This window comes from Zea mays, chromosome 8 (assembly GCF_902167145.1).
Source record: "Zea mays cultivar B73 chromosome 8, Zm-B73-REFERENCE-NAM-5.0, whole genome shotgun sequence".
Classification (NCBI taxonomy): domain Eukaryota; kingdom Viridiplantae; phylum Streptophyta; class Magnoliopsida; order Poales; family Poaceae; genus Zea; species Zea mays.
This window is the reverse complement of record NC_050103.1, coordinates 48,782,147-48,808,347: the sequence shown is the minus strand read 5'-3', so window position 1 is coordinate 48,808,347 and position 26,201 is coordinate 48,782,147. Positions and strand designations below refer to the sequence as shown.

Genomic DNA, 26,201 nt, shown 5'->3' with positions numbered 1-26,201 from the left:
GGTAGAGTTCTGAATCACAGAGGACAACACGTATTTGTGCGTGTTCTGGGGTAGCTAAAGCTAGATGTAAAACAAAACTCGAAGAACAAAGGAGGCGCAGCTCCTATATAAATAGAGAGAGGGGGCGCAGCCCCTAGGGGCGGCCAACCCTAGGTCGTCCACTATGGGCCACAGTTGGGCTGGTCGTCTATTCTTCTGGGCCCACATTCTTCAGTAGCATGACGAAGTTAAGATCTCTGGCACGGGCCCGAGTGATTGGCCCAGCTAATGAAGGAAGTGGCACTTGATGTGGAGGTGCTGCTGGTGTAGTCGTACTCATAGTGATGTCCTCATCATCCTCCCCTTCTTGAAGTGAAGTCGTCCTCGACGGCAACTCCTCATCCTCGGCCATATATGGTTTCAAATCTGCAACATTAAAACTAGTGGAAACACCAAATTCCGCAGGCAGGTCAAGGATATAAGCATTATCATTAATCTTTGTTAGCACCTTAAAAGGACCAACAGCACGAGGCATTAATTTAGAATGGCGCAAAGTAGGAAACCGATCCTTTCTCAAGTGCAACCAAACCATATCACCTGGCTCAAAAGTAACAAGTTTTCTTCCTTTACTACCAGCAATCTGATTTTTTGCATTAGTAGCAGCAATGTTTTGTTGAGTTTGTTCATGGAGGTTAATCATTTGTTCGACATGTGCAACAACATCTATGTGTGGTGCGTCCGCAGCATCAAGCGAAAACAAAGCAATAGGCGCCCTAGGAATGTAACCATAAACAATTTGAAAAGGGCACATCTTTGTAGAAGAATGTGTTGCGTGATTATAAGCAAACTCAACATGAGGCAAGCAATCCTCCCAACGTTTCAAATTTTTGTCTAAAACAGCCCTAAGCATGGTAGACAAAGTTCGATTAACTACCTCAGTTTGACCATCAGTCTGAGGATGACAAGTGGTGCTAAACAACAATTTAGTTCCCAATTTATTCCACAGAGATCTCCAAAAATTACTTAGAAACTTAGCATCACGATCCGAGACTATTGTATTGGGAATACCGTGCAAACGAATAATCTCTCTAAAAAACAATTCAGCAACATTGCTAGCATCATCAGTCTTATGACAAGGTATGAAATGAGCCATTTTGGAGAATCGATCAACAACCACAAAAATGCTATCCCTCCCCTTCTTAGTTCTAGGCAATCCCAAAACAAAATCCATCGAAATATCAATCCAAGGAGAAGTAGGAACAGACAATGGCATATACAAACCATGGTTGTTCAATCATGACTTAGCTTTCTGACAAGTAGTGCAGCGTGCAACAAGGTGCTCAACATCAGCGCGCATTCGAGGCCAAAAGAAGTGGGCACCCAACACCTCATGTGTCTTGTAGACGCCAAAGTGCCCCATGAGATCGCCTCAATGCGCTTCCTGTAACAACAAAAGGCGAACCGAGCTAGCTGGAACACACAACTTGTTAGCGCGAAAGAGGAACCCATCCTGTATGTGAAATTTGCCCCATGGTTTCCCAATAATACAATGGCCGAAAGCATCTTTAAAATCAGCATCGTCAACATATTGATCTTTCACAGTGTGCAAAGATTTTAAAATCTAACTGTGATAGCATGGTATAGCGACGAGACAAAGCATCAGCAATAACATTGTCCTTCTCGTTCTTGTGTTTAATAATGTAAGGAAAAGACTCAATGAATTCTACCCATTTAGCATGACGACGGTTCAGATTGGTTTAGGTGCGAATATGTTTTAAAGCCTTATGATCAGAATGAATTATGAACTCACGATGCCAAAGATAGTGCTGCCATGTATGCAAAGTGCGCACTAAAGCGTAAAGCTCCTTATCATAAGTAGAATATTTCAGACTAGCACCCCTTAATTTTTCACTAAAATAAGCAACTGGTTTTCCTTCTTGTAACAAAACAGCACCTAGCCCAATACCGCTAGCATCGCATTCAAGCTCAAACACTTTATTAAAATCAGGCAATTGCAATAGGGGAGCTTGGGTTAACTTATCTTTCAAAGTGTTGAACGCTTCCTCCTGCGAATCACTCCAAGCAAATGGCACATCTTTCTTTGTAAGCTCATGTAGAGGCGCTGCAATGGAGCTAAAATCACGAACAAATCTGCGGTAGAAACCGGCAAGTCCAAGAAAGCTCCGAATTTGTGTGACCGTCGTCGGTGTAGGCCACTCCCGAATGGCAGCAATCTTGCTGCTATCCACCTCAATGCCCTGTGGAGTAACAACATAACCAAGAAACGAGACACGTCGTGTACAAAAGATGCATTTTTCCATGTTAGCAAATAACTGGGCAGCACACAATGCATCAAAAACAGCACTTAAATGTTCCAAATGCTCTTTCTTAGATTTGCTGTAAATAAGGATATCATCAAAATAAACAACCACAAACAATCCTATGAAGGGCCTTAGAACTTCATTCGTCACTCGCATAAAAGTGCTGGGAGCATTAGTCAATCCAAACGACATAACCAACCATTCATATAAACCAAATTTCGTTTTAAAAGCCGTTTTCCATTCATCACCCAGTTTCATTCTAATCTGGTGGTAACCACTACGCAAATCAATCTTAGTGAAAATAATGGGACCACTAAGCTCATCTAGCATATCATCAAGGCGTGGTATAGGATATCGATAACGAATAGTGATGTTATTAATAGCACGACAGTCTACACACATACGCCATGACCCATCTTTCTTGGGAACAAGTAACACAGGAACAGAGCAAGGGCTAAGAGACTCACGAATGTATCCCTTGTCAAGCAACGCCTGTACCTGGCGCTGAATCTCCTTCGTCTCATTCGGATTTGTACGGTACGGTGCGCGGTTCGGAAGCTGTGCGCCGGTAATGAGGTCGATCTGGTGCTCAATGCCACGAAGTGGTGGGAGACCCGGTGGTAAGTCTTTGGGAAAGACATCAACGTACTCCTGCAAAAGGTTAGCAACCATAGGGGGAATAACCAAAGATGGTGCATCATCAAGTGAAATGAGGACACTAGAGCATACAAGTGCATAGCATGGCAAATGAGCACCGTGTAGATCATCAAAATTAGCACGTGTAGCAAGTAAAACAGGAGCCTTTAACTTGATTTCAGAAGGAACAGAGGGCGATGGATCAAGTTGTTTAGCAGTTATAGCAGCTCAGGCAAGATCATCTTTAACAATTTGTTCAGGGGTCATTGGATGTATAATAATTTTCTGACCCTTAAAAATGAAAGAATAATGATTCGAACGACCATGATGCAAGCTATCAGTATCATATTGCCAAGGTCGACCAAGTAACAAAGAGCATGCTTCCATGGGAATAACATCACAATCAACAAAATCAGAATAAGCACCCATGGAGAAAGGAACACGCACGGAACGCGTGATTTTTATTTTACCACCATCATTAAGCCATTGAATGTGATATGGGTTTGGATGCTTACGAGTGGGTAACGACAACTTTTCGACCAACATGGTACTCGCCAAATTGTTGCAACTGCCGCTGTCGATAATGATGCGAATTGACCGCTCCTGCACAACACCCTTTGTATGAAACAGAGTGTGTCGCTGATTCTTTTCGGGCAAAGCGACATGTGTACTAAGAACACGCTGCACAACAAGACTTTCATACCTATCAGCGTCGCCCGGGTTGACATGTACCTCCACCTGAGCTGCATGGTTAGTGGCAAGTAGTGCATGTTCAATTTCTTCAGAATCACTAGCGGAAGAGTACTCACCATCGTCACGAATGAGCAAAGTGCGCTTGTTTGGGCAGTCTCGAATCACATGGCCAAATCCTCTACAGCGATGACACTGAATATCCCGTGTACGACCTGTGGGTAGGGAAGTGCTGGCTGGTTTGGTCATCTTCTCGCGTGGAGTAGTGGTGGACGTGGATGGCGCAGGGGGAACTGGTGTTGAGGTGGATGTCGAGCTTCGTCCTGCAAAAGGGTTAGAATATGTCTTCGAGCGGCGTCCCTTCAATTCACGTTCAGCTTTGCAAGCATATTCAAATAAAGTAGTCATATCATAATATTTCTTATAATCAAGTATATCCTGGATTTCGCGGTTTAAACCACCACGAAAACGTGCCATAGCAGCGTCGTTGTCCTCCAATATCCCACAACGAATCATACCTTTTTGTAACTCCTGGAAATAGTCCTCAACAGATTGAGAACCTTGCTGAAAACGCTGCATTTTATTAAGCAAATCACGAGCATAATACGAAGGCACAAATCGATGTCGCATCGCAGCTTTCAACTGATCCCAAGTGGTTGGAATGGCAGTGGGATGTTTCATTTTATACTCACGCCACCAAATTAAAGCAAAATCAGTAAATTCACTAATAGCAACTTTAACCTGAGAATGTGCAGCAATATCATGGCATGAAAATTTTTGATCAACCTCTAACTCCCAATCAAGATATGCAGCAGGATCATATTTGCCATTAAAAGGTGGAATTTTAAATTTAATCTTAGAAAATAAGTCATTAGGGGGATGACGAACCACACGGCGTGCACGACCAAGACGATCTCCATCGTCCTGCTCAGTGTCACCGCCGTAGTCCTGCTCCATCTTTGTGGTCAATGCATCAAGGCGTGCCAGGATGGTGTCGAGTGTGGTGCGAGTCGTAGAAATATGTGGAGTTGTGGGTAGGCTGCACTCAAGTCAAGGATTAGCACGATCAAAAAATAATGCAAAGTTGAATTATAGTGCAAAACACGAAACTATATTGCTGGCCACAGGTGCAAAGGACGGATGGAACTAGCAGAATAGCAGTACCGCAAATATTGTACTAGCGAGGCCAAAAAGGTACTAGTAGGAATCACAGGTGATTTTGTTTCTCTTTTTTTGTATGATTTTTTTGATATTTTTCTCAGCACAAGGAGCAACAAACTAGGAGCTACACAAAATTTCACCTCAAACAGAGTTCAGATGTGGTCTACAGAAAATCAGGAAGTAGTGCGAGAACTTTGACGGATTTTTTTCTTTATTTTCCTGAATTTTTTTGACAATTTTGTCGAAGCCAAACCGACCCTCAGAATGGTGCCAACAAGCTCCTGTAAAAATTTCAGATTTTTTGAACAACCGAGCGAAAAGTTATGCCCGGTTTAAGGAAGGTATGTTTAAAATGACCGAGATGAGACAACCGCTTTGTATCCTTTCTCCTTCGTTTTTTTTGTTTCTGTTTTTTTTACGTAACCGAAGGAGAAAAACAAGGAAGCGGCGTTGACTAGGTTTTTTTTCTGTTTTTTTTTGACGTAACCGAAGGAGAAAAATAAGGAAGCGGCGTTGACTCGGTTTGATGTAACCGAAGGAGAGAAACAAGGAAGATGGTTGCGGCGCGCTAGGGTTTGATGTAACCGAAGGAGAAAAATAAGGAAGATGGTTGCGGCGTGTTAGGGTTTGATGTAACCGAAGGAGAAAAACAAGGAAGAAAGAAGGACGGTGAGAAAAAACACAATGCGACCAGCAACAAATGACGCGAAAGCACACAAATTCAACAATGCAGATTATTGAAAGAAGGTGCGAGGCTCAAAAGGGTGCTGGTATAAGGTCTAACCTGAATTTTTATGTGGTTTTGTGGACTGTAGGAAAAAAACACTCGATAAACTCACCGATCAACCTGGAAATCTGATACCACTTGATAGAGCTGGAGTGCCCGATCTTTCGGTGAGTGGAGATAATTCCGATTTGGTGGAAGTAGACGCTCACGATCCGACTACGACGAGCGATCCCGAAGCGCCAATGCAATCGCTGAACCAACTTCCAATGGTTACCGACCTTGCTGATGCGAGATCGGCCTGATCACGAAGATCGTTTCCTGTGCGCAATCGAAGAACGAACAAGAAAAAGATGCGAGCAATCTTAATATCACTCGAGGTGGTGTTCTGAATCACAGAGGACAACACGTATTTGTGCGTGTTCTGGGGTAGCTAAAGCTAGATGTAAAACAAAACTCGAAGAACAAAGGAGGCGCAGCTCCTATATAAATAGAGAGAGGGGGCGCAGCCCCTAGGGGCGGCCTACCCTAGGTCGTCCACTATGGGCCGCAGTTGGGCTGGTCGTCTATTCTTCTGGGCCCTCATTCTTCACTAGCATGACGAAGTTAAGATCTCTGGCACGGGCCCGAGTGATTGGCCCAGCTAATGAAGGAAGTGGCGCTTGATGTGGAGGTGCTGCTGGTGTAGTCGTACTCATAGTGATGTCCTCATCAAATATGGCTGGACAACCCCATGGCAACGAGCTTGGCCGGATGAATCCTTTCTCTAGTAGATCTTGTAATTGAATCTTTAGTTCTGCTAGCTCATTTGGAGGCATTCGGTACGATCTTCTAGAAATGGGAGCCGTACCGGGCTTCAACTCAATTACAAACTCTACCTCTCTTTCGGGTGGCAATCCAGGCAAATCCTCTGGAAAGACATCTGGGAACTCACATACTACCGGAATATCCTTGATCTCCAGTATAATGGCTTCATAAACTCTGCCAGTAGTTTTGGTTGGAATGGGGATAGACAAAAGAATTTCCTCTTGACTATGACTCAACCTGATGGTTCTCTGATCAGTGTTGAGGGTTACTTTATGTCGGGCCAACCAATTCATGCCCAAAATGACATCTATGTCTTGGCCTTTCAGAACAATCATATTAGTAGGACAGTCCCGTCCGGCCAATGTTACGGGTACTTGATAGGCCACTTCTCTAGTAAATATTTGTCCCCCAGGTGACTGAATTTTAAACCCTTCTTTTGATTCATGGTATGAAATGCAATGTTGCTCCACAAATTTCTTGCTGATGAATGTATGCGAAGCACCAGAATCAAAGAGAATAAGTGCGGGATGATTGGCCACAAGGAACGTACCCATCATTACCGGTTCACCGTCCGGTGTAGTGGCCACTTGGGTGTAATAAATTCGTCCCGTCTTCTTCATGTTCTTGCCCGCATTTCCCTTAGTTTGAGAAGAATTCCCAGTACCCTGTTGATCGTTTGAGGGATTTTGCTTCGGGTAAGGGCAATCCTTAATAAAATGCCCAGATTTTCCGCAATTGAAGCATCCTGTTGATGAACTGGGAAGGGCAGGGAATCGAGTGCCTGGGGCACCTGGCTGACTTGTTGCAGTGGGGGCAGCATTGGGACAAATGAACACTGGTTGCTTAAAAGGGAAGGAGGGTGGACGAGAGGAATAGCGATTCTGGTTGAAAGGCCGGATAACAAACCGTTGCCTTTTCACAGGGCCCTGAGTAGGCCTGTCACCTCCAAAACCCTTGGATTTTCTGGCGCCTGCATACTTTGCTTCAACTGCCAATGTTGTACTGATAGCTCTTCCATAAGTAAGGTCGATGCAGGTTGCCATCTTCCTTTGCAGTCGATCATTTAAACCTCTCATAAAACAATTCTTCTTCTTCACATCTGTGTTAACTTGATCGATTGCGTACTGAGATAAGTGATTGAATTTATTGAGATACTGATTAACAGTATCCCCTCCTTGCTTCAGCTTCATAAATTCCTCCTGTTTCAGGTGGAGGACTCCCTCAGGTACATAATGTTCTCTGAAGGCTAACTTGAATTCATCCCAGGTTACTTGATGACCAGTCGGTTGTACGGCAACAAAGTTCCCCCACCAGGTGCTGGCAGGGCCATGCAGTTGCTGTGCGGCGAACAGGGGCTTCTGAATTTCGGAACACCGAAGAAGTCCAAATTTCTGCTCGATGACGTGGATCCATTCGTCCGCTTCTAAAGGGTCTTCCGCCTTAACGAACAACGGTGGGCGTGTTTCGGAGAAGTCCAAATAAGAGGTTTCACGGGGGCCTTGCTGATAACCCTGCCCGCCTTGTTGTTGGAGCTGTTGACCCGCCATCTCCCGTAGGAAACGGGTATTATCCGCTGTCGCGTTTACTAAGGCGGCGATAGCCTCGGCAAGTGTGGGAGGGACTGGAGGTGGGTTTGGCGTTGCCTCCCTCCCACGGGAGGTACTAGCCCCGTCCTATGCATGAGTCCGGGAAGGCATCTGTGGCAACAAACATTTGAAAACAATATGACATGCCAAAGAAAATCATCCATTTTACATTACTAAAAAGAGTAATGTTACAGACTCGAATTTTAAAACAGGATTTCACTACCTATTATACAATAACACTACCTATTATACAACAACACTACTTTTATTTCTACTATCACACCACTACTCCTGCTTCCTGTTGCTCCTGGCAGCCTCATCGTCGGGCGTGGGAGACCACTCATCGACCAACCTCATAGAAGGAGGGGGCCTGAAAAGGTCCAGTTCGCCACCAAGTGCTTCTCTCGCTACATGAGAGGGTCCGGCTTCCGCCTAGACAGGATCCGCAGGTTCACTGGGGTGCAATTGCGAATACAGTACATGAACTTCTTCATGTAGGGTATTGCAATAAGCCTGCAAGTCATCAATGGCCGAGTTGAGGTCTGCTACTCGAGCTTGAGCTTTTGCCTCCTTGGCCCAGGCAAGCGAACGAGATTGAACTACCCAGTCGAGCGCTAAATCTCGGTTCGCGAGCTGATCTCGCAGGCGGCGGACGTCACTTCTCAATTCATTAATTCTGTCGCCATCTATGACCCATATGTCAGTCCTACGGCGGAGTTCTGCTTGGAGCCAATTCACTTGCTCTTCAAGATCCCCGATCGGATCATTACTCCCACTACTGCTATCCTCGTACCTTGGGGCCACTTGATGACATGGCACACCAATTGGGCCAGTATGCTTGCGCGCAGTTCTCCTCGTGCGCGGTGGCATTTTTTCTAAGGGGGAAAATTTTATTAGCATAGTTCTTAGCATGATGCATGTGTAATTACAGAATCAACCTTAGTTGATTCACACCTTCTATAGGTTGCACTCTTACTATCTGGTCTTTAAGATAAACTCTTCAGAAATACTTAGGTAAGAAGGGAAGATATTTTCTAGATAAGTCTTTAAAAAATCCTTTTGAAGATGCCTCATAATATCTGCAGAGAAGGGCTTCGCTTCGATACCAGCTGTGACGGAACCTCCCAAGTAATTAGGCCCACCTACAGTTGTCCTTGTCCAATGGACCTCAGACAACCCTGTAGGTGCCCCTGAATCACTTGACAAGTTCGGTATCTGCTTTTCTTACCTTTCCTAAGAGCGTTTCACCCGTCACGCAGACATTACAAGCATCAGAGTTACGAGAATGCGGAAGCAATTACATAAACTTACCTTTATTGTAAAAGTAAGATAGAGTTGAATATTTACATACCAGAATATATCCTAGGAGTGCAGAGTAATATTATTACATACCAAGGGAGGCAAAAACTCCTCCCATAAAGTTTTAAACAAAAGTTCTTATGGAGGATCCTTTCCACCCGCACTTCATTCCTTGTGTTCTTCCTTCGGTACCACCTTAGAACAGAAGCAACAAAAGTTTGTTGCTTCCTCACCTAAAAACAATGGGAAATAAAACCCTGAGCATGGAATTACTCAGCAAGTCTTACCCGACTAAAGAAAAGACTCTCAAGGGAATGCTGGTTATAAGGGAGTCAAGATAAGGCTTCTCAATAATCAAAGACTCTGTTTTGCAGAAATGCTTACTAAAAGTGGATCCTTAAAAATCCAGTTTTATTTGTCAAGTTAAGTAAAATTACCTGCAACTAGAGTTCTTTCTACCCTAGTTCAATCACTTGACCTGCACTAGCCAATTTCTTAACAAACCATCATCTTTATTGGAGTTCTACGTATAAGTCAGTGACCAAGTCTTCATAACCGCGAAGGTACGGCGATCCGAATCGATATTACTCAGCTGAGGATCTCCGGTCACATGACATATGTAGCACTTAACCCTTGCATATGTTAACCCACCACCGGGGTTCTTAAGACCAGATCAGGTTCACATCAACCGAGAGCACAAATACACCACCGTCCAGCCTCTTGCCACAAAGGGTACACGGTACTCTCGCCACCGCTCCACGCCCATTGCGTGTTATCTTATTCTGGCCTTAGTCTGCCCGAGGCAAAGCTTACCCATGGCGAGGCATGTGACCAGTTAAAGTGTACTCGGTCAGCAGGCCTACATCGAGACGGTCCTTAATCGACTCAGACTAAGACACTACACCGAGACTCCTTTCTCGTGCAAGTCACCCGCCCAGTCTCAGCTTAATCATTTCAAACCCAAATTTTGGTACCTGGCAGAGGTACATCTTTTCCGATGTTGAACCCATCACGGCCATGATGGATCCACCATCAAATTTTATTTTCGAAAACATCCCACCCACTTTTGCGACATCATCTTTTGCAAAAACAAAACATTTTGTTTTTCTAAAGAAAGGCTAAGCATCAAAAATCTTTTGTAAAACGGGTGATCAAGGAAGGTAATCAAATTCAAGGAAGGTAATGCAGGAACTGTTTTAGCAATCAACTCCTATCACCTAATGCATCAAGCAAGTGAGAAAGATTTTAAAAGCATCAAGGAGGTGGCAAATGCACCGGGGCTTGCCTTCGTTTATAGGTGAGTCAGACTCGGATCCGTAGATGTCAAAGTAAAAACAATTCCCTGCCTGATGTTCCGCAGGTGGTGGTGGTGCAGTCTTCTCTTCTTCTATTTCAACTTCTTCCTCGTTTTCTAAATATAACCATATGTATATATATAAGATTGAATGCCATGTAATGCTCATGAGAGTGCAAAGATAATAATAGTTTATTATCTAAAGTCTTGAATACAACTTTCCTTCACGGAACTCCGAGAACTTAGGGTTTTTGGAGTCATTAGTGAAGTTCAAAGAGCAGGGGGTAGGGTTTTGGGTTCTAGTATCAAACAAGGTCCAAATCAAACCAAATTCTACCCAAGGATTCTAAATAATGCTTCGGGTTCAAATAAAAAGTTTGGACATTTTTGGAATTATTATTTATTTTCTAAAAATCCAGAAGCAATGCTTTTCGTCGATTTTAAATGACCCAAAATTCCTTATTTGCCCTAAAAATCATAAAACTATTTTTATTAAATTCTATGGAAAATAAGGAATCTAGGAAAATTGGTTGGACATTTTTAGGATTTTTCTACAGTTTTCTACAGATTTCTAAAGTTTCTCCGAAAAAGAAAATGAAAAAGTTTGAACAGCGCTGGGCCAGAAGCAGCCCATACGGCCCAGCCTGCACAGGAAAACGCGTGCCCGGGCCCGCGCCCGCAGGGGCAGGTTTGCACAGAGGCCCTCGCAGCTTTGGATATCTGTTAAGAACCCCTGGCTACTGTTCATCGTCTCACTGACATCTACAAAAACAACCCCGCGCTTCTATCCTTTCTCCGTTCGACGTCCACGGCGGTGAACCGCGTAGGGACGTACTCCGGCGAGTACCTAGACCGGCCGGAGGGAGCCAAGACTGGCGGCCCCGAGTGGTGAACACCGAATTGGATCTCCCCCGAACAATTCCCCTCAAACAATTTCACCAATGGCGCACTAAAACGCCCTGGCCACGGTGACCGTGCGGGCGATCCAAAGAACAATGCGGTCCCGGCGATTGGCGGTGATCTAATTCAATTGGGTGGGTCGGTGAGCATCACAGACGCATGAGACTGCTTAAACGAGGGAGCAGAAGGTTTGCACTGACCTGAATCGAGCTAGCCGCGGCGAGCTGTTCTTCGCGGTGTATTCGAACCGGTTTGGGGAAAATGCAAAATTCGAGCTCGCTGGTGATCGGCTGGGGGCAATATTGGGTGTCGGGGTACTTGACTACCTTATGGAGCTTGCGGTGGCTTCAATTTATAGAGCTAGTGGGTGGTGGCCGCGAATTTGAAGAAGGACGCGCGGCGGTCGGAGGAAGGGAAGAGCACTGGCGCAGTGGCTTGGTGTCCTATGCCGTGGCGATTACTCCGGTGATCAACGGAGAGTGAGAGTAGGCTACGGCGATGCGGTGGAAAGGTAGAGACACGCGGCGGACGCCGGTGATGGCTTAACGGCGGTGAGAACCTTATCCACGGGTTCAGTGAGCAAGGGGGGAGGCACGACGGTGAGTCACCAGAGTTATCCTTAGGCGAAGAGCTACTATCTGGCAGGCTTATCCGGTCACCGGTGGCGTAAATCACAACGGCGGCGGCACGAATCGCGGCGGAGATCGGTCGTCGGCGGTGAGAGCTCTGCGCTAGCAGTCTGATCCACTTCAGTTACTGTACCATGGCGAGCTCCATTCAGATGAACTGACAGTCACGGTTTAGGGCCAAATTCCTCTCAGATTTCTATAGCAACGTGACCAACACTCTACAACAAAATTATAACTTAATAGACCAGCTCCAACTTTGATACATCGTGCATCCACAAACAGTCACAGGATCATGCTTTGAATTGAGCTTGAAGTTCATGCAATTCCATTGTTAGTCTGATTTCAGACTTTAAGTAGTCTGACAGTCCAACTTTGGGCTTAATTATCTCCAAATTCTTCTCAACAACTATGCTTACACTCTTAAGCAAAGTTGTTCTCCTTTGATAGGTCTATACATTTGATGTGGTGACCTAGAGTAAATTCTCAATAATTTGGAAGATACAAGGGCTCAAAGTTGAGTCAACCACACTGAAATTCAGACCTAACCAAAAGGGTCAAGTGTGGCTCTTTTGCACTTAAGTCCAAATCTCAAGTTTTGGATTGCAAATCCACCTTCTTGTGAACCATATGACCTAGGATACTTATTTAACATGGTTTTTACACTTTAGTCCACAAGTGCACTATTTTTGCACATAGGCCCCTAGGGTTTGGATTTAGGGTTTTCCAGGGTCTCAATTAGGGTTTTTGGTATCTCAGGGATATAAATGTAATGTAGGTCCATCTTTGATAACATTTTATGATTATTTCACTTAATCTTTGGGGTTTTCTCTATTTAGTCCCTGTTTTGCCCTTCTAATCCCCATTTACGGTAAAGTACCCTACACTAGGGTCTTATTTACAAAATGCTATAACAATACAACTTGTTTGAAATTTCTACCTAGTGAATGCACTCTAGGTGTGTTAAACATATGAAATGTTGATGCTCATGATGTTATGCTCAAATTTTAGTAACAGTAACACCAGGGGTGTTACATGAATGAAGCCAGGGTTCAGTGTTATTGAGCCAACTTGGGCATCGTTGCGTGCTTAATCCATGGGGAATTTCAGTATGATCGTTATACCAAATTGAAAGAACATTGATTAATGCACAACTTTGATGCGGACTAATTTGCAAGTAACCACATGAAATAGGGCGCAATGTCTATCTGAATTCGGGCTAGCAGGCACGATGTCGACCTAGGTTCAGTGAACCTCGCCGGGGATAAGAACGCCACTACTGCCGTGTGTACTGATCGGACTTGCGGCGCGGTAAAAATCTTCCGGGACGTGGCGCATGTAACCATGAGGTGGTGCCGTTCGGCCAAAGCGTTTCACCTAGGCGCCCGTTGTGGCCTTACCCACGCGCGAGCTCGCCAGCGCACATGGAGATCTTTTGAATCCCGTCCGATTCCAGCCACCCCCTATAAATTGAGCCTGAGCGCTACTTCTTCACTGCATTACTCACCTGAGTGCTTGCGCGAACCACTCAATTTCACGAAGAAACTTAGTTAAGCCGTGAACTTCTCCTCATCGTTCTCGGCTCCGCCATGAAAGACCTCTCTGTGGCCAGGTCAAATTGAGCAAGCATTCTCTAAATTATGTCCCGTCCGAGCTTCCTTAGATACTAAGGGTACTCCTTGATCTGTTTGGTTCAATGCGGCTGCCTTTATCTCAGAAGAACAGTCCCTCGACGCTGGAGTACTCTGTGATCTGTCACCCTGATGTGGACCGTCTTCTCTGTTCTTCATCCCGCCCATTCCACTGCTGTTCTGAGCTGCTGGTAAGTCCTTAGTGCTTGCCATGCCTTTTAATTGGGTTTTACCGCGCCGTGGCTTTGGGACCAAGCCCGGCGAACCTCGGTGTCCGCCATGAACCAAGTGACGTGGATCGTAGGCCATAACAATCCGATTGGTGGTAGGATGTGGGTTGGTTATGCCTAGGGAAGTGACCGGGATGCTCGTCGTCTTGAAAGGGGCTGCCGACAGTGAGCTCCGATAGTGGCAGTCAGGTGTTCGACGTGGCGTCGTCGGGGGTCTTGTGAACATAAATAGAACCAAGTAGAAGGGCTTAGGTGTAAGTGTCAGTGACTCATGTAAACAGTATCAACAAGCACTTCACAATTGTTTGAACGATCAAGGGCCTTTGCGCAAATCAACCTGCGTGATCGCGGGCGCGCCCAAATTCTATATAGACATGGGCCGGCCGGGCTGGTTTTGGCCCAATATTGTAGACAGTTTCTCCTTTTCTTTTTATGATTAGGTTTGGAAATCCATCAGAAATTCTAGAAAAATGATAAAAATATGGGACCAATTTTACTAGACTTCTAAATTCCCCTAGTATTTAATAAAAGTAGTTCCAATATTTTTAGTCCAAACCATGAATTATTCAGTATTTAAGAAGGCTTAAACCTAGACTTTTGAAAATTTATAAATTATTTGATGACTCCAAAAATCATAAAACTTTTTAGGTAAGCTTAATATGATAGTTAGAGTCATTGGGTAAAGTTTGACCTGTTTTGAACATTGTTTGACCTCCAAACCCAAACCCCTAGCTTTCTAGGTAATAGTTGCCTTATTCTAGTGGAATACTGACTCAGAAAACCATAGTTTCCTTGGTGTACCGTGAACGAAAGTTGTATTCAAGATACAACATGATGTATCTCTATTATAGTTACATATTCATAACATCACATGAGCATTCATGTTTATATATGGTTATGTATAGAAAACGAAGAAGAAGTAAGTGTTGAAGAAGAAGAGACTGCACCACCAACTGAAACTCCACCTGTCGGGAGTAGTTTTTATTTCGATATCTATGGAACAGATCCCGACTCCCCTACAACACAAGGCATGTTCTGGTGCATTTACATTTTCCTTGTGATTTTAAACTCTTTATCACTTGAATGATGCATTAGGTGATAGGAGTTGGGTGCTAAACCAATTGTTGCATTTCCTTCCTTTAAACTATTTACCATTCCTTGATTACCTATTTTATTAAAAGATTTTCTGATACTTAGTCTTGCTTTAGAAAACAAAAATGTTTTGGTTTTAACAAAAGATGATGCTTCAGATGGAATGAGATGTTTTCAAAAATAAAACTTGATGGTGGATCCATCATGGCCGTGATGGGTTCAACATCGGACAAGATGTACCTCTGCCAGGTACCAAATTTTGGGATTGAAAATGATAAAGACGAGATCGGACGGGTGACTTGCACGAGAAGAGAGTCTCGGTGTAGTATCTCTGTCTGAGTCGATTAAGGACCATACCGATGTAGGCATGATGATTGAGGACCTTTTAACTGGCCACATGCCTCGTCATGGGTGGCAGACTAATACCAGAAAGGCCAACACGCAATGGGAGTGGAGAGATGGCGAGAGTAGCGTGTACCCTCTATGGCAAGAGGCTGGACGGTGGTGTATCTATGCTCATGGTTGGCGTGAACCCGGTCTGGTCTTAAGAAACCCGGTGGCGAGTTGACATATGCAAGGGTTAAGTGCTACATATGTCGTGTGGTTGGAGATCCCCAGCTGGGTATTAATCGATTTGAATCGCTGTTACTTCTCGGACATGAAGACTTGGTCACTGACTTACACGTAGCATTCCAGTGAACTGAAAGGGTTGATAAAAGACGGCTAGTATAGGCCAAGTGCTTGAACTAGGGTAGAAAGAACTCTAGCTATAGGTAATGACTTAACTTGCTAATAAAATTGGATTTTTAAGGATCCACTATTAGTAAGCATTTCTGCAAACAGAGTTTTGATTCTTGAATAGCCTTACCTTGACTCCCTCAAGCAAGCATATCCTTGAGAGTCTTTTCTTTTGTCGAGTAAGACTTGCGAAAGTACACTCTGTACTCAGGGTTTTCGAACCCATGTTGTTTCTGTTCAAAGGTGGTACCCAAAGAAGAGCCCCAGTAGTGAAGTAGCGGGAGGATGTTGGCCTCTCACTTTGGAAACAATAAATTTGTGTGAGGGAGGGTGTTTTGCCTCCCGGGTATGTAATAATAATACTTTATGCACTCATAGTACCCTGGTATTGTAATAATAATAACACTCTCTCTCTGTATTGGATGAATGTAAATTAAGTTATTGTAATTTTCTTCCGCTTATTATTTCCTCTGATGTGATGTAATATCTCCGTGACGGGTGAAGCGCTCTTGGGCGAAATGATGAGGATACAGTTACCGAACTTGTCAAGTGATTAAGTGCATCTACAGGGTTGTCCAAGGTCCTTAGGACAAGGACAACTGTAGGTGGGCCTATTACCTTGGGAGGTTCCGTCACACTTACCATTAAAAAAATTAGAGGGTCTGTTCTTGGGGGCATTAAGTTTGATGTTGCTTTGGCTCCCTTGTTGGAAGCCAATGCCATCCTTAATGCCAGGGCATCTCCCATTATAAAGCATGCTACGAGCAAATTTAAAATTTTCATTTTCTAACTCATGCTCAGCAATTTTAGCATTTAATTTAGCTGTGTGATCATTTTGTTCTTTAATCATGGCAATGTGATCATTCATAGCATCAATATTAACATCTACATCTAGTGCAAATGGTGACATGCTCAACAGTAGATGTAGAAACATTACTAGCATTCAATTCTTCTATCTTAGCAATTAAATTATCATTCTTAGTTCTAAGACAAGAAATTGAATCATTACAAATATTAAGCTATTTAGATAAATTCTCACATTTTCTACTTCAAGAGCATAAGCATTTTTCAACTTAACAAATTTTTTATTTTCCTTAACGAGCAAGTCTTCTTGACTTTCCAAGATATCATCCTTCTCGTTAATGGTTTCTATCAATTCAATTATCTTTTTCTTTTGGTCCTTGGTAAGGTTAGCAAAAAGAGAAGTTAAATCATCATTATCATCACTAGAGCTACCCTCATCATCGGAACTAGTGTATTTGGGGGTATCTCTAGAATATACCTTCTTCTTGCTGTATTTAGCCATGAGGCATTTGTGGCTGACGTTGGGGAAGAGAAGGCCCTTGTTGATGGCGATGTTCGCGACGTCCTCATCGGAGGAGGAGTCAGTGGAGCTCTCGTCGGAGTCCCATTCCCGTCCCATGTGCGCCTCGCCACCTATTGTAACACCCTGAATTTCGGGGTATAAAATTTCTTTCTAATGATCACCTAAATTCATGTGTTACTCTTCTCTCTCTCACCCTAGGTTCTATCTCTCTCTAGATTATCTCTCCCTTCTACCCTTTTAAGTAGAATTAGCTTAAGTTAGTGGAGGTTAATTATTTATTTTTGAAAAACACTATGGGTCATGACATGTTGCATCATGCTGAGTTTAAATATTCTTTGAATTGTTGCACATGTTTGAATTAGTTTGAATTTGAAAATTGAATTGAATTTGGATTGAAAACCCTAGAGAAAAGAAATGGAAAAGCAATTAGAAAATCCAGAGAAAAAGAAAAAGGCAAAGCAGCCCAGCCGGCCCAGCTCGGCCCAGCCAGGCCGCGCGCCCGCGCCGCCTGACAGGTGGGCACCACCTGTCAGCGGCGGTTTCTGCCCCGCGCGCTTCCCCCCTCACTCTCTCTGCCTAGTGGGGCGAACTTGTAACACCCCAGGTATTTATATTCCGCTCGACAACGAGTATGGATTTAAGCACGTAATATCAGTGGATGAAATGGATGCTAAATTTTAATCATCTTCGCCTATCGCGAATTTAATATCACATCCGTTTCGTCTGTCGCGAGTTCGACATCATTTTTAGCTATCCGGGCTCGTCCTAAATTTTCGTGATGTTCAGAACATCGTTGTTTCGAAAATCGGTGCGTCCGGTGATTATTTAAAATTCATCTCTCGCGCTAATACAAATTCGGAAGCCCGACCCACTCGGATGATTTTATCCCGAACAGATTAAGACAAGGACAGATGCATGTGGGCCCAATAACTTGGGAGGTTCTGCCACAGCTGGTATCGGAGCAGGATTAAGTATAATACGGTCACATACATATTTTAAAAACAAAAGTTTTGGTTTCGAAAAACCTATTTTCAACTAAACACATTGTTTGGCTTTGAAAAACAGTTTTGAAAAACTATAATGCTAGCGACATCCTCTATAAAGCCGTAAATCAAGGACTATCAGGTGGCTTAGTTCAAAACACTAACCCACAACCAGGTGGATATTGCATACATGTGTACTGTTATTTTGAGGCCATTCAGTTTTGAATGGATCGACACTAAGGTAAGGTGAGATGTGAGAGCATGACCGAACAAACGTCGGTCTAGGGGAGAGTATAAAAAGCGCTTGATTATATACATGTTACACATATGTATATATGAAGGCTGCGATATGGAGTAATTACTTTTCCGGGATTCAGTACCCCATAGATGTGTACGGGTATACAGACATGGGACTACTGAGAAGTGTACTGTATTTGCAATGACGCAACGACACTCAAGTAAGAAGGTAAGTTACCATAATGAGTTGCCCTATGGTTAAAGTGTGGCAACGGCGCCTATGCGTGGCTCGATGCTTAATGATGAGCTGGCCTCCATATAGCAATATATAGAGTATAAACTGTCATGTGTGGATCTTGCATCATTGGGGATTGGGCTTTGATGAAATTTTCTGCAGGTACACTAACCTCGAAAATGTATGTGTAGCTGACGACTAGCAAAATACTGTGAGATTCGTAAGTATGCCATCGATATAGAACGTTATTGCCACATTATGTTGGCAAAATCAGAGAGGACGCATAGGACGAGCATGCATCCTGATTGTTGCATCATGTTTGTCACCTATACATCCAAAATGCTTTTCTCACCTCTATTCCAGTAACTGGTGATTGTAAATAATGTGGTGTAATGTTATATTATGGACTTTGATGAAATAGTTGTCCTCCGTTCTTTAGGTAATCTATTTAGGTGTTATATATATATGTGTTTGCTCTGGTACAGTGGTACTTGATGTGCTGATAGTAGGTTGGTAATTTGTTTGCTCAAACCGAAAATTAGGCCATGTTCTTAGTTGGTGAACCATGACCCAAATTTGAATTTTCCATTATCCCTCCATGACCAAACTCATACAAATGGAGGTTTGGATAATTTCTTTATTTAACGCAAGATGTGCATGGGCTTAAAGCTAGGATCTCGAGTCTGTGTTCTTGTTATTTAATCTGTGATGTTTTAGTTGTCATATTTCCATCTTAGACCATGTCCTTGTTTGATCGACACAAGCTGATGTACCTTATCTAGTTTGCCTGTTCTTAGGGATCACAATGTTGCTTTATCAACCTAACCCAGGAAAGACATGTTCAACCCTTTTTTTGAGTTTGATGCCTTTGATTTTCTCATTTCTATCGAAGGCGTACCAACTTAATCTTATGATTGTTTCCCTCCGTATCTAATCAGATACTAATCCTTGACCTTGTAATCTTTGCGATGGGCATCGAAATATGCTCGGGGCTGAATTAACAGTCTCCCATCGTACTCATTCATCAACAAGTTTAGGTTATGGCCATACCTTGTTTGTTTCATCGGGCCATGATCTATTTGGTCTCTACTTGTAAACATTCTTACAGGTGGAGTTTATTTTGTATATTGCCATCCTTGCTCAGTTTATTTGTGACGCTTGAGCTTTCTTATTGGTTACGTTTGGTAATGGTGTTATGACTAAAACCGATGGCACCACGATGAAACCGAGGGCCTCCTGTGGGTGTACACACATGGTTGCGCTACTTGGCATGCGCTGGTATCACTGTTAGTAGTCATAATCCATTATGAGACTATATCGATATGTTGTCTCTGCACAAATTGTTCTTACAAAGTGAGATTCATTATTGGTGCCAGTTCGATAATGGCGTCTCGATTAATGACTTATGGTACCGCCACAAAACTGAGAGCCTCTTGTGAATGCGCATACAGGATTCTGCTGCTTGGTGCATGCCGATATCGAAGTCTCTAGTCATGATCCATTATAGAATTACACTGGTGTGTTATCTTCCGTGGATATCTTCCTTGAAACGATTTCTATGTTGTTTGTCAAGTGATCAAGCAACATCTATCATCTATGTTGGATCAAAAGGGCATACCCCTTTCATGTGTGGTCTCTTTTCCTTGACTTTGATGGTGACTTCACACATACACGTTCCCTTTACGTCCTTTGTAAAGGTGGAGCCTTAGAGCTTTTTAGTGTCGAGAGACAACTGATTAGCTCTCAAAATGGAGATCTGTTTCCCCTGCTGCTGAGATGCAGGAGTTTGTTCATTCGCTCTCTTATTTAATCCATGTATTACCTAACCAAGTATGTTCATCTCGCATGAAGAAACGGATGCACAACCTGACCAAATGGATTCCTATTCAAGTGCATAATCTCCTGTTAACCAAAGTGAACTCTCGACCATTGGATTGCCGATGGATAATAAGAGGACCTACTCAATATCAAAAGTAGTTCAACAAGTTGGTTTTTACTAACTTGTAACTGCTTTGTGAACAAATGTTGATTTTAGAGATTGTTTTATCGAGTTGTCTAAACTCACTTCTGTACAACCCACTTTAAGGAAGTGTTTATAAGAATTGAGATTAAGTCAGCCAGTAGCCACCTAATCATCGCTCTAGTCATGCCTCGACTGCCTCATGTGTGCTTTTCCAGCATGTGTGATCAAGTAGATCCATGATTAGTGCTCGATAAGATGGATTGGTTGCGAAGGCAGCATCTACAAATCCCTCCGCTGGTGTTTTTTCAAGTCTCTATCATTTTTCTTGGACTTGGATTCTCTGGCTAGCACGAGTTAACTGTGATGTTATTCGACATTCACACCCATCTCGTGTGCAATAAACTTACTGTGACCACTTGTTGGTAAACCCCTTTCTGTGTGTTTTACCCAAGAGGTTACCTCTGGTTCTATTTGGGTAAAATCGCGTATTTACCGCTTGCTCAACAGACTCAGATAGTATAGTGTATCAGAAAAAGCAAACTGCGCACATGGAACCTTATGTGTTCTTTTGGCAGACATCGCCTCTACTAATGGACATTTCCATGTTAGCTTACGGCGATACATGCTATATCGACTAAAGAAACAACATCCCAAGACACTCGCCTTTGCTTAGAGCTGTCTTATGATTATCGCTGATATGGTCATGGGTTACATGCTTCTCTACTCTTAAAAGTCTTTTGCTCCGAATCTCGGGACGAGATTCTTTTAAGGGGGAGGGTTGTAACACGCCAGGTGTTTATATTCCGCTCGACAACGAGTATGGATTTAAGCACGTAATATCAGTGGATGAAACAGATGCTAAATTTTAATCATCTTCGCCTCTCGCGAATTTAATATCGCATCTGTTTCGACTGTCGCGAGTTCGACATCATTTTTAGCTATCCAGGCTCGTCCTAAATTTTCGTGATGTTCAGAACATCGTTGTTCCGAAAATCGGTGCGTCCGGTGATTATTTAAAATTCATCGCTCGCGCAAATATGAATTCGGAAGCCCGACCCACTCGGATGATTTTATCCCGAACAGATTAAGATGAACTCGACGACTAAGCTTTCAGTGTAAAACAATGTAATTCCCTTTTTGTCATCCGTGACATCGCGTCTACGGATTTTTAATTAAATTGTTCTCTAATCGAGTGTTCGAATAGCAGACGGAATTCGTCTAAAATCAATTGAATCAGATGCAGATTGAAGTAACGAAGCCGAAATCCGCTTAATTCGGTTTGTTGCTTCTCGCTTCGGTCTAAATCTTCAAAAAGTGAATTAACGGTACGAATTCATCCGACTTCAGGATATTCGCCAAATCAAATCATGTCCAATTGTTGCTGTCGATCTCATTTGTTCGACCCTTCTTTATATTTTATAGACCCTTATTTTATATCCCGAAATATCTACAAATTTCTTTATAAAATTAAGGGGAAGTAAAAGAAAAATGTGAAAAGGTGAGAAAAATCTGTTGCACGCCGCATCCTAGTACAGATTTTTTTCCAATTCGTCGTTATCTTCCTCCCGATTTTCTCCCCACCGCTGAATGCACCTGTTTCTTATCCTCCCACGCGAGCTTCTCTTTCTTCCTTATCTCCTTCCAGCCGAGCTCTGGCGCTGGGTTTCTCTCCCAGCGTGCGCGCTGTTCTTCTTCTCCAGGCCGCCGGCTTCTGCTCATCAAATCCCCTCTACTCACCAGGGTGCTTGGCTTCCTCCTTCCCTGCCACACCGTGCTCTTCTGCTCCTCCCTGCTGCCAGCTCGGCCACGCCCTAGCCATGCTCCCTGCGCTCGCCAACCGTGCGCATCTCCCTCTGCGCGCGCGCCTGTGTCCTGCGCCGCGAACCCCGCCGTGGAGCTTCCCCGAGCTCACCCCATGGCGCCCGACCGAGCTCCTCACTGCCGTGTTCTTGCTCGGCGTTCAGTTTTCCTGCGCGTCACGGTCTTCCTCCCCGAGCTCGCCCCATCCCCTTGTATCCCCCATGGCCGGAGCTTCTTCCAGCTCCAGCTCGACTCCCTCTCCCATGGCTCCCTGCGCGCTAGCCGCTGCACGCCCATCTATCTCTCGCGGAGCTCCCAGCGTCGCGCCTCGTCCCCTCTTCTTGCTTGGCGCTCGTCTCCTATGGCGTCTGGCAGCCGCTTCTCTCTACTCGTCGCGCCCGGCCGGAACTTTCTCTGCTCGACCATGGCCACCTCGTCGCGTTCCCGGCTACACTACACGACGGTTGATCTTTAGCGACCCTTATTAGGGACCGACGGTTGGTCGCTAAAAGTTATGGACCGACGGTTGGTCGCTAAATGCGTTTATAGCGACGGTTTGGGGGTCGCTAAAACTCTAGAAATTTAACGACTTATGGTCGGTCGCTATATAGGTAAGTGTGTGACTGATGGTTGGTCGCTATAGAGGTACGTAATTTTTGTGTTTCTTATTTACTCATCAAAGCCCATCTAAAGGCCTACTAAACAAATGAAACCCTATTCCACGCACCAAATCACAAGTGCAGCCGCCGTCACTGAAACTCCCTCCCACGCCGTCCCTGTCTCCTCCCGCCGTCGTCGCCCCCATCCCCGCAGTCGCCCGTGCTCCGCCCGCTCCACCAGGGCGCCTCGCCCTGGGGGACGGTCTCCGACCACTGGCCTCCCTTCACCGCCGACCACGTGCTTCAAGAACGCCTCTATGTGTCACTTCGTCCATGGCCTGACTACATCGGTGTGGATTCCAGATCCTCGCTGCTAGGAAGCCAGTGGAGTCCTCCAATGCCACCAGCGGCAGCCGCAGAGGCGGAGCAAGGGGGCTGGGCTTCTATCAGTGTTGGACCACGCGATGGCGGATTGCTTGTGCTGCTCTTTGATTCTTTTTTAGTGGAAGTGGCGGTGGGGTTTGGGGGAGCTGCAGGCAAATACCCAATTTCTTTCTTCGCCAGTTTTTCCTTGCGATGTACTTACTGTTTCATGCCACACTTGCTGCTATCTTCAGTACCCTATCATTTCTCTGCTACTTGTTTTGTTTGATCTCTCGTCTTGGTTGGGTCCTATCCATTTGTACAATTACAAACTTTACATTTGGTAACTGAGGGATTTGATGCAATTTTTGCAGACCAGTCGCCTGACCGTACATCGGTCGGTTCAGCTTCAGCGCCGAAAAAGCATAGCGCTTCCTCACGGGGCCGACGCCGTAACTTCTCGTCGTCAACGTGCAAGGATTTTCTCCGCAAGTTTGTGGACAGCGAGCTTCTGACGTCAAGCCTAGAGGACTGGTTCTCCGGTCACAGCGAAGATTGTGGTTTCAGGAAGCCAGGTTTCAACGTTCCTTTCGAGCTTACAGAGTTACAGAATTTCGATTACGCTCTGGAGGGCGTTACTTTTCAGCAGCTAGTACGGATGCCAAGCGCTCTGTACGCGTCGACGTCGGATGTTTTTGAGGCCAGCGCGTATCTTGCTCTGGAGGATTTCCTTCACGCAGGCGTTAAAGGACTGTGACAAACTTTCTGGGGTCCTGATGAAGCGATGCCGTTCTCGGTTGCCTGTGTACACAACACGAGCTCCAGATTTTATCCTGCTGAGAAGGCTATAAGTAGTGGAAGGCTCGATTTTATCCTCCACTGTTCTTCGCAATTCGGACTGTGTTTACGTGCTTCTTTTTGATTCACAGTTTGGCGGAGTGGTAAAAGTGCAAGGTGATTTGAACAAGCTGGATTTTGATCTCAACAACGTTTTTGATTGTGCCGCTGAATGGATAAAGAAACATTCCAGAATTTCAGTCTGTTCCGTAGACCGAGTATGGAACAAACTTGGGAATGCTAACTGGGGAGACATTGGGACCCTTCAGGTTCTCATCGCAATATTTCACTCGATGATCCAATTTTACGGAGAGCCTAAGTATTCTCTCGATGAACTGGCAACGGAACATAGTTCAAGGCTACAAAGCCGAAGATCAGAAAGACATCTGGTTGACAGACAAGCTAATGGCAATGGTTTATTTCGATTCCAACAGCGAAGTCATTCTCCTGAAATTGTTGAGTTACAGGAGGAAGCAGCAGTTGATGTGAAACCACATGAAACCTTAAGGCTTGAAATAGGGTATGTTGTATTGATGGATGATGCTTACACACAGAAAGGTTTTCAAATCAGTGACATCCTAACAGGCAGTGATCCTCCTATTTATACTTCTGCTCCTGTGGAAGAACCTACCAAAACTTGTTACTGCTAGGGTCGGAAAGGACCTTGTTTCCAACTTGGTGTCTGGTGAGCAATTTGATCTCTACGTGCAAAACTTCTACCCGTTGATTTCATAGATTGCCAATACTTACAGCTGAAACATTAAAATGGAATTATGTTATCACAGGATTATTGACGATTGGTCCCTGTTTCGGTGGAGCAATTGATGATGCAGCCCGATACTTCAAAGATGCATGTGATAGGTTGAGCCAACTTAGATTTTCCTTTAGGTTTAAGCATCTCCATGTATCTTAGATCGTTTAATCACTGTAATGGCTCTATCAATTGGTTTCAGAGCCTCACGCCATACGAGTTTGTTGAATATATAATTGTGATGCTTTTGTGATTATATAATTGTGGTGCTTTTGTGTTTATGTGATGGATCTATGACTGTGGTATACTGATTAACTGTGTATGTCTTTATGATTTGTGTATAAAAATCTGTGATTTGTGGTGCTTAATTAAATGTATATTATTATTAATAACAACTGTAAAAGGGTGATTTTCTGTTGGTTGCTAAATGTATAGTATGACGACTTACGGTTGGTTGCTAAATCTATAGTACAACAACCCACTATTGGTCGCTAAATATACAATATTAGCAACGGACGGTCGGTCGCTAAAGCCTTTAGCGACGGCACTTACAGCGACCATCTTTATGGGTCGCTAAAAGTTTTTAGCGACCAACCGTAGGTTGTTGAAGGCCGTTTTAACAACCAACCGTAGGTCGCTGTAAGTGAACCGTCGTGTAGTGCTAGCGTTCCTCTGTCCACAGCTCCGCTCGGCGCTCCTCCCTGCTCGCTCGTCCCTGCGCACGCCCCTCAACATCGTCAACTCGCCAAGCTTCTTGCTCGGCCTGCGCGCTCCGGCAACGCCGTCCTCCACTCGGCCTCCCTGCACCGCGCCATGGTGACCTTCGGACCTGCCGTCCCCTGCGCGCCGACTTCCCTGTGCACGCCTCTGTTTCTCGTCGTGGTGGTGTCATGGCGTGGCAACGTCGTGTGCATCGCGGCAGCCGTCCTGACCGCAAAGTAGTCCACGCAATAAAGTTCACCCGGTAGCGACCTCGCCTTGTTCCCTGTCGTGCTCGCCTCCATGGTCGCTGCCTAGCCCATCTCCTTGATGCCGCTGTTGCCTGGTCCCAGTGCTCGTGCTTACCCTCGGCTCGCGTCGACGCTCGCGCGCCTGCTCATCGTCTCTGTAGTGCACCCGCTCTTGTCCATCGGGTTTCGCGCGTGCTCGCGTTTACCGTCGAGCCGTTGAACCTGTTTTCCCCTGCTCAACCTCGTCTTCGCCCTTCTGGTGGCCATCGTCAATATGGTTCTGGACTACGCTCCATTATCTGGTCGCACTGGCTATTGACCTTGTTGGTTCTTTCCGTGTCAAACCAGCAAGCTCCGCCACCGTCACTCAACTGCTCGCCCCACGTGTGCTCGTAAATTTTCTTGGTCGTGTCTGCCGAGCTGACCAACGCTCCAGCTCGCC

The 26,201-nt window shown here is 44.6% G+C and overlaps 1 pseudogene; it reads left to right on the top strand.

Moving 5' to 3' along the window:
• The first annotated feature begins 23,519 nt into the window (after positions 1-23,519).
• LOC103635167 (uncharacterized) lies at positions 23,520-25,090 on the top strand (annotated as a pseudogene).
• Positions 25,091-26,201: the final 1,111 nt, after the last annotated feature.